Below are 10519 nucleotides of genomic sequence, written 5' to 3' on the forward strand. Positions count from 1 at the left end.
TCCTATCAGTTTTCTTATTTAGAGGACTAATTTTTTGCTTTAAATAACTTATTTGTAATCAAGTTCAACATCTACTCTTCCCTCTCTTTGTGTTCTGCACAGAATTAAAATACTGGGGGGGGGAACCCCTATTTGTATCTTTACCTTTTGTACAAACCACTCCTACCTTTACTTTAGTCCTGAATCTGAGAGGACTTTGGCCAGGATACAGAGGTCTTCCACTCACATCTCTTCAGAAGTTTGCTGAAGGTTGCAATGTGTTCATCAGTGACCCAAGTCCTGCGCCAAAGTTCTGGTCCTAAATGAAGGTGATGAAGTTGCAGTGGCTTCTTGGGTTTCCCAGTAACAAAGACAAGGCTCCATCTTCCATGCTCTTTCCTCATCCTGTAGGGATATTTCTGTCACAGACAGTGGGAGGCAAATACTGAGTCCATGACAGGTGTATCTACATTACCAGGTTAGTGCCCTGGAGGGGTTCTGCTTGGTGTGAATTTGCCAGCATCTGTAGCTGGCGCCTGTAGCCGGTGCCTTGCAGTATGCCACCTAGGAGATCAGATAGCTGAAAGCAGTTTCTCTCCTGCAGGGACTAAGGCTGAAGTCACACACAGGGGTGCAGTCCAGAGCACCCTGCTTGCAATGTGTATGCATGGTCTCCCAGTAACCAGCTCTTTATGCGTACTGAGAACATGCCTTGGACTGGCGGCTGGAACAAGCTTCACCGCAAAGATAAATGGTCCTGGGGCCGCAGTCTTTCATAGTAAATAAAACCCAGCACCTTCTGTCTTTGCTCTAGACCAGTCATTAATGTAGACGCACTCGATGAGTTTGGTTGTATGGGCCAGAATCACCGCAGTTCAGTTACTGCCAGATGGTCACTTCTGTCACTGTAATGCTGGAGCCACCAGAACGGTGCTTGTTCCCAGCACTTCACTGCAGCGTCAGAGCAATCTCCCATGTTAGAGTTGTTGTTGTAGGCTGCCTGCAGATGGGCAGGTTACACTCTGGTGATACTTTTAAGCTGGTTTTTGCAGCTAAGGATTACGTGTGAAATCCTTGTCCTATTCCATTATACTTACACTGAATAAGAGGGACATAGAGGGTTGAAAACTCCAGAAAGCCCAGTCATCTATTTCAGTGAATATTTTCCCATTACAGGAACTGTTGACAAATGATGCAGGCAGGTTCACAAGCTGGGTGTCTGGTATACGCCTGGAACAAAAAGATGATATCAGGATTGATGCTGAGCATAAAAGGGCCCTCTTAAATTTGAAATGGTACAAAAGTGCTGTTGAATTTCCAAATACAGCAACTGTCCACCAAAACAGACTATATGTTAAATTAGATTAAGCTCCCCTACCCATAATATTTCATGATCAGAAAGCCTTAGAAATAACTGAAAGCCATCAGTGTAAGAATTCTGTGATGTATCACAAAATCTCACTCAAGTATTTTATTTTTTGGAAAGTGAAGCCAGAGGTTTTATGAAAATTGTGTGTCCCTGGAAGCAGGGGACACACACATGGTCTTTTGCCTGAATTTTATGCTTCTTGAAGCTTTTTACTACATCTTATGAAAGTGACATATTAACTCTGCATGTCACAAGTGGCACAAATCCTTTTATTTCTGAACACCACATCCTGCACCTTCCGTAATTGAGAAGTTCGGTATGCTGATAACTGCAAGTGCAAAGACTGGGGACTCTCCTGGGAGAGATGAAAGTTGTGCTCTATTAGATCCTGATGATGAATCATTACCAAGTAGGGAAAAAATTTTAGTCACTCGATTAAATTTTCACACACACTGTGTTTTTAATTTAATAAACAACTATGTAAAGGCATAGAAAATATGTTAATTATTCTGGAAAAGAATGAAAACTACTCTTTCAGAAAATAGTTTTACAAGTTATATAACATCAATCATTTTTCTCCAGTTTTCTAGATTTCTAGGTGCTATACTTTAAATTAAATTACTGACAACGAACCCCTGCAAAGGATATGTTTACTTGTCTTCATAGTGTTGTTTACTATAATCTCTGTATGGCAAAGGAAACACTGACATGAAAACAGCCACTACATCTCCATTGTTGATCAAATGTGTTGTTGATATTTAGAAGTAGGTGGGCACACTTCACATTTAACGAATGATCTGTTGGGCAATTTTAATGACAAATACAGCTCTGTGTGGTCTGCCATTTTCCTGGCAGAGCATTTATCCCCGTCAGCACTGCTGTGAATTTCTGCACATCAGCTAGACAGAATTGAACTCAATCTTTTATCTGCCTTGGGAAACATCCAAGACATTTCCAATTTTCTTCTGAAATGCAGCTGACTAGGAAGCAGTGGACCTTAAATTAATAAGGGTTCATCAAGTCATAATTGTTATCATTCTGACCCCGTGACTCTTTCCTGTTGTGTACACCTGGTCACATGTGCTTGCCTTATTTTCTTTAGAGCATGCCACAGCCAGACATGAAGAAAGTTTGTGTCTGTGTGTGAGACAGGACAATCCTGCTGTTCTTAGAGCTGGGTATGGACACAGGCACCAGAACTCTATTGACATGAAGCTGTTCGTAAGCACTTCTTGCGTTGCTTTCCATGTTGATTTGGCTTGTATTTCATTGTGCATAATAGATACACATTTATTATTGTCTAGTATACTTTTGAACAAAATTTGTTGATATATCCTTGTTTATTTAAATTCTGTTTTGTAAAAAAAATCTAAAATAACAAGTGAGTTATGCTTTGAAATATGTTCTCACAAATATACAAAACCACTTTTAATAACTTCTGCTCCTATTTACATAAATGCATATTCCATTATGCACATTCCTCCTATAGCAGACCTAGGTATAAGCCTGGTGTATATGGATACCAGACTGCAGCTTGAAGTCTTGTCTTTTCCATTGGGTTTTGTGTGAACAGCCGAATGCCGCAAGTGGTGTGACCCGCTGTCAGCATTTGGAGTTCAATGCAGGGAAAAAGAAGAGACTTAGAGAAAAATCATACAATAAAATTTCTGATGAAATGGAATTGTTAACTTCAAGAGTGGATCCTTGCAATGTACTCCTATGTTATGGAACATTGCTCCCATGAACAGCAGAAAGAATCTAAGCTTGTAGGAGCTCTTTTTCCCTGAATTACAGACATCTGAGGTTAGGAGCTAGGGAAACTGAGTTTCATTCAAGTTTTAATTCAACCTGAGTTCAGTTTGTTCAAAATTAAGAGCAGGTTCTGTCCACGGACTTTTCAATTTATACACTATAATACTGAAGAGGCAGCAAAAAGATGGAAGGATGTCTATATCATTGCTTTGAGACAAAGGTTCTTGAACTACTGTCCTTTAACTGTGGGCTGCTGGTTTTGCTCCTGAGCAATATAACAAGGTTTCTTTTTGCCCTTCATCATAAATTCTAATATTTTCTTTCCTGACCTATGGGTAGTAAAACAAAAGAACAAAAAAAAAAGGAAAAAAAACAATGGTTCACTTGGATCCTGCAGTCTTACAGAGAAGCATCAATTCTTGGCTTATCACCTTTCATTGGATGAGAATTAAAAAAAAAAAAATACAAGTTGCTATGAGAAAATGGGATAAGAAAAACGAAGGTAGTGTGGGCAGTAGTAGTTTCTCTTCATTCCTGGCTGCAGTTATTTAGTATTCTGCCCATACTTCCAGTCTTTTATCCTGCCTGCCTCCTGTTTCTTGTTTTCCTGGCATTCAGCCTTGCTTTGGCTGAGCTGATAAGAGGCAGCTGGCACAAAGACTCATTTGCATCTTTCTCTAGCTCTGCAGTGACTCAATGTGGTAGGTAACAGCTATGGAGGTGGGAAAACTTGGGATAAGCTAAGATCCTGGAGGAAGGGCAAAGAAGGAGAGAACAAGTAATTAGAGAGATGGAAAACAAAGTCAGCATGTGCTAAAGAGATCAATGCTTCTGAAAATACAGGGTGGAGACAAGGACTCTGCTTGAAACCGTCAGAGGCGGAGACTTATTCTCTGCAAAAATCTTCCAAAGAATGGGAGACTAGATGTGGTGAAGGAGACAGGATTTATTTGGAAAAGGATTCTTAGGTGGAGTTTTTTTAATCTTAATTAGTATTCATGAAAGTAACAATAAGATGATGCTCTTATTTTTCAGTTTACATTTTTACTTAACATATAAATAGTAAATCTACTCATAAATGTACTAAACATATAATGAGGGAGGAAAAAGGAACATCTTGACATGTCTAGCAATTCGCAGTATTTTCTAATCTGTAGTCTAGTATATTTGTTGTTTTCATTTCTTTTTTGTTGGCTTTTAAATGAAGAAAAATATTTTAATATGCCTAAATTAAAGTTTTCTCTGTCTTTGGATCTATGGTTTGCCCCTTACTGTATACTGTATAAAGAAATGCATCCATAGATGTTATTTCAACTCTTAAATGCATGGAATCTACTAAACAGCATAAATTACAGAAGTGAATGTTTCAATAATGAATAAAATACAGCCATATTTCACACGTTTCTTAATGTCTTTTTCCTGGATTATTCATAGGAAGACTTGAATACCAAGTGACTGTACTGGAGTATTTATCTCTAAATATTCATCATGAGTTCACTTAGCAAATCATTGCCTGAGTTAGAAACGTTTCTGATTCCCAGCGGATTGTTAGTGTCCTTAGTTTTGACTGGTGATACTTGTTTTGGGGATAAATGTCAGAAAAGTATTTAAGCAGATGCTGAAATTGATCCCTTTGGCATGACTAAGAATAAGCCTTATACCTAGCATTTTTAAATAGTGTAAGAACATAAGAAATACTCTTCTGGATCAGATCAAATGGTCCACCAAGTTCAGTGACAGTAAGAGATAATGTTTAGGGAAGGCACACAAATCTGGCCAATAGCTGATATTCATTTTACTCATACTTCTCCACAGTCATAGGATTAATGATCCTGACTGTTCACCTCAGCATCTAGTTTTCAAGCCTATATTTATGAATTTGCCTAATCCCTTTTTGAAGCAGGTGATACCATCTACCTCCACATTCTCCTGTAGAAAGAGATCCCAGAAAATTTCTGCCCACTGTGCAAAGAAATATATTCTTTCAGCTGTTTTAAATTGCTCTCCTTGTTGTCTCAATGGGTGTTCCTAATTCTAGGGTCAGAGAATTAGATGACTAACAGTTCCATGTTTACCTTACCCACTCCATTAATGAATTTGAAACCATGATCTTGCCTCATTTTTCTCTGCAAACTGAAGGGTGCACAGTTGTTTTTATTTCTCCATTTAAGGAGGTGAGATGCCCTTCATCACGTCAGTTGCCCTCTTTGTGCTTATTCTATCTCCAGGATAGCCTTTCTGAGATAGAGAGAGCAGTATTACATGTACAACTACAAAAACAAACAAAAAAATAAATCTTTCCAGAGAAAGGTACTAAAGTTTCTCCCTCTCAGGAGAGGGGTTAAAAAAAACAAAGGGAGAAAGAACAAATGATATTTAATAGTCACTGTACTTAAAGCTGAAATTTGACAGAACTGAATGGGATTTGATGAAAAGAACATAATAGAACAGAAATCACATTTTTAATTTGCCATAAAAACTGTATTAAGTGTGATTATTTAGTTATTTCAATTGCGCATAAGAATTCTTTTCCATGGGTAGGCAATATATGATTACTTGCACAAGAAGCAAAGCTGCTGACTTTGTGGTTGATCTCAATACTCTCCTGTTCTGTGTCTGTGATAACTGCCAATTATTTTGCCACAGAAAATTTTGGGACCAGACACTATCACACAGAGACAGAAAGTGTATCTTGCATTCCACTGCAGAATAATAGTTCAGCAAGAGTGTAAATTGCCAGGATATCAAGAAAGGTTTTTTAGAGTTAAGAAAGACTATTCTCCTTAGAGACACAGAGACAATTGTTTCTGAGACTCCAATATCTTCAACTGATAAGAATCAGAAAAGGCTCATACACTACTCAAAGTAATAGTTGCTATTATGGAACTATCATTAGAAAGTCATTGACATTCTAACACCCTGCAAAAAAAAGTGGTCTGATAATTAGATGGTAAATAATTTCTAGCATGAATAAAATATGGTACGTTCACATAACCACATGTGATTTTATTTGTGCAGTCAGTTTGAGTCTGAAGAAGCAAATTATTTCACTCATAATTATGTGTGTTTTAATTTTGTCAAAAAAACCCCCAAAACACCAACAAAAACCACAAAAAAAACTTTTCCAAACTCTTTGACTTTCTGTGATCCAAGACTGGAAGAAGGAAGGAAAAAAGAGGTTTCTGAGGTATTTCAGAAGGCTTTGCTTTCATTTTTTTCTTGTAAAAATATGACATTCTTAAAGTATTTTGAAAAATATGCTTCCAGTATGCAACGTCTTCCTCTGGACTTCATTATTCATCAGAAAATCTTAAGGATGGGACAGCTTTTTCTCCATGACTGAAATTTTCAGCAAGACTCCTGCGTGATTGCAATTCTCTCACAGTATATCAATATGCAACATATTCCTTGCAACATACCTTTAGCCTGTATGTTAACAGGTGAGTGCTGAGGCTCTTGTTGGGTGAAGATGATGTTTGGTCTTGTTATGGGACAGGGACCGTTGTTACATGAGTGTCCAGTTTGCTGAATGCATTTTAGCTATTTTACTTCTGAGGCACAGGTACAGACCTTTTGTCTTAGGTAATCTATTGTCTATTGTGCTTAGACTTTTTTTTTGGCTTTTACATAAACTTCATATGCTTCCTGACACATACTTTGCTCAGTCTGAAACAGAATCTTGACACTTACTGTTTTAATAGTCTTCTTTTAATCTTCATCAGTATTAATAGGATAGGTCATGATTTTCTCCTGTACTGAAGAAAAGATGACACAGGGCCCTTTCTTCCTAATTTTTGCCTTAGTTCTTGCAGAGGAGCCAATTCTGAATCACACAGGAGGCTGATAGGCAAGGTCTGAATTGCTGGTCCACCTCACAAAAGGCTAAGGTAAACCACTTTCAAGACTATGCAAATATTTGTGATTTGCAGTTCCACTCTTGAAGTGGTCGGTTAGTTTTATGTGCTTGCTTCCAAGGTGAAGTGAACTAGACAGGGGAAATAAAGAACTGCTCCTGAGATATGATGTCCTTCATGTAAAGATGTTCAAAACAATAAAAAAGGATTTTTTTTTTCTTGGTAATTTGTAACACAGTAAAAGATGGGTACACCAGAGATGGAATGCGCCCGATTGTTCAGTCAGTGGATTCTTGGTACAAAATATCTCTGGATATAAGTACTCTTACAAGACAGACAGGGCTTACACTCATATTTCATGCACATTGACAACCTGGTGGCACAGTTACTACTATAATAATTTATTACAGAACTGAAGAAACATCTTATCTTTGCAACAGAGATAAGGAAAAAGAAGGTCTGAATGTCTCTGCGTTCCTGCTCCCTTTTTTTTTCCTTTCATTTTCCTTTAAATATACATTTTTCACAATTTTAACTTCTATTTGGTGACCTATAACCTCATCTGTTTTCAAGGGCACTTCAATTTAAGAGCAGCAGTAACAGTGACAGGAATAGCAGAAGTAGCAGCAGCAGGGATTCTGCCTGTGTAGCTATAAGAAGTATTTCAGTAATGAAAGGGATAATTGTGGCTCCCTGCCTCTGCTGTAATTGAAAATCTAGTATAGTGCTTTTTCCATTTAACTTCATTGCTTGAGTTCAAATCATTGTACAGGAGGGAAAGCAACACTAGAATAATGTATCTAATGGTGCTTTCCTGACCATTCACCAGTTTGAAACCTAGCTTTAGAGTTAAAAGGAAGAGCAATTAGATATATTCAATTATTGCGGAGGTAAAGAACTATAATTATAAATTTCAGTAATGAAAAAATACTGCTTACCAAATATTTACTTACTAGTTCTGTCTACCAGGTTATCTCCGATGAGCTGGAAAACAAGTAACATGTTAACACAATGGTCAAATTTATGCTGAATTACAATGGAAAACCTTTTCACTATAGTAATTTCAATAACATGTAAACAAATGGCTAAAGCTGTTCCATCCACTGACAAAGCACAACTTTAAATCTGCAACGTGTTGAATATTTTCACTTCCTACGGTCTTAACTGCCAATGAGTGTATGTAGTACATCACACAGTACTCTTCTTTGATAATAACTTATCTTATATAACATGGTTTTCAAACAACTTTCTTCTGGTGACCTGATAACTGAGTTTCTACAACAGCATACATATGAACAGAAACACAATGGGTTTAACCACTCTAAATGCATCTGAACTATATGTTCATTATTTACAGTCACCTGTATCACTGTGAAAAAAGAGCAATTCTGAAAAAAGGTACTAATTATGCATTTGAACAATATGTTTACTGACTTATTAGAAACTGTAGTCCCACAACACACAGTCTTCCACCCACTCTGATGTAGTATCAGTTGGCTTCTATTTTCAGAGTAAAACCCATGTGGATATTCTGTAGTGATGAATCCATGAAGTCCAGTTTTGTCCTTATCAGTACTTACTTTGGTGTCTTTCAGGCCAAATTAATGGAGCTACTATGGACTTACCTCCTTTAAAATTGGAGGAAAAATTGGCTTTTTATTTAATGCATGGGAATGGAGAAAGGTACTTGATGTTTTGCAGCAGCAGGCAAAATAAGAAATGCAGGGAAAGAATATTCAAGGGCATGGAATAAAAAGGAGCTATCAACAATCATACTTATCCTCTTCTGCCCTAATGAAAAGTGACAAAGCTCTGTTTATTTTTTGTGTTTGTATTTTTTGTTAGTGGCTTGGTAAAGGAAGCAATATTTTTAATAGGTGGATATTTCTATTATGTGTAAGGAGATGGAGACTTTCATTTAGACTTTCCAGTCTAAATCAGTTAAAGGTTTTTTGAGGCATCCATTCATGTCTAATTCATGTCCTGTGAAAAGTCATTCATCCTATGCTAGTGTTAAAAAACGTCATGGAAACATAGATGTGAAGGCAAAAGAGCAGAACAAATTAAGGTCTCAGTGTGACCTGGTGGAGAAGAACTCTGACTAAGCTAAAATTGTGGGGATTTCATTATTATGTAGTCATTAGCTTAGTCAAAGCTAATTTGTTTTGGGTATAAACAGAACAGGAAAATGGGCAACATTAACAAATAACTGTGTGAGCTCAAACTGATCTGGATAATTTGAGTCCTTGCACAAAACATTTATTTGTACAGGTTCTTCAGAACACCTCTAAAATGAACACACACACACAGACATCCCATGTGCTGCAATACTGTTATTCTCCTGAATGGTTATCAGATTTAAAAATCAAAACAACAATTGGACTATGTATTGAAATACAGTTACAGAAATAAAGAAAAAGTGAGGAAATGAGATATTTGAACATAAACACAGTTTAAAAAAATAATAAAAAGATGTCCTTCCAGATGTAGCTGATGGGCAGATGAAAAGTTAAGTAAGATAATAAACTACAAAGAAGCACAAGTAACACTATAGCAAAAGTTATACACTTATTTTTTCTAAACTTGTGGTGGAAAAGACAAATATTTCCACTTTGGGTTTTTGGTACACTACTGATATCTATTTCAAAAGTGCTTGTATTTAATAGACTTCTGAAGAGGACATGAAAAAATAATTAACCATTTTATTCCAAAATTTACAATTGAATAAATAGTCCTAAAGATCTGTGATAAGTAATTCAGAGATTATCAACTGATTTAAATTACTTGATAAATCAAAGGATATTAAATCAATGTAATGTATTTACCAGATTTTCAGTAATCCAGTGAGTCTGAGTGTTTGGTTATGTTTAACATTTTAGGTATCTACTACTTATCCTGTAAAAAAATGTTTCGTATTCTTGCAAGCCATTTTGCCTCTGTTCACAGCTTTCTGCAAATGGTTCCAGTTAAATAACCTGGTTTTACCTGGATTATACATTGGTGTGGGTCAGTTGCTGAAAGCATTCATGGGTCAATACTTAACATCAAAGGTAACTGTCTTGGGGTAATTACTTCCTAAGATTACTCAGCAGAGCACACAATTTCAAATTATTGGACAAATATGCATAGTTGACCCTTAGTCAAGACTTTTTGCTGATGGTGGTAAAAGAGTCTGTGATGGTGACAAACTTTATGGTTGTAGTTGCATTTTATATATACTTATTTGGCTTTATTAAGATAAGGAAGCTGGTAAAGAATGGCATTTGTCATGGTTTAACCCCAGCCGGCATGAGAAAACTTGGGTTGAGATGAAGACAGTTTAACAGGTAAAGCAAAAGCTGTGCATGCAAGCAAAGCAAAACAAGGAATTCATTCACTCCTTCCCATCCATTGTTCAGCCATCTCCAGGAAGGAAGGGCTCCATCATGATCATGGGTTACTTGGGAAGACAAACGCCATCACTCCAAACGTCCTCCACCTCCTTCTTCTTCCCCCAGCTTTGTATGCTGAGCGTGATGTCATATGGTGTGGGATATCCCTTTGGTCAGTTGGGGTCAGCTGCCCC

This window comes from Aptenodytes forsteri, unplaced genomic scaffold (assembly GCF_000699145.1).
Source record: "Aptenodytes forsteri isolate BGI_AS27 unplaced genomic scaffold, ASM69914v1 Scaffold372, whole genome shotgun sequence".
Lineage (NCBI taxonomy): Eukaryota > Metazoa > Chordata > Aves > Sphenisciformes > Spheniscidae > Aptenodytes > Aptenodytes forsteri.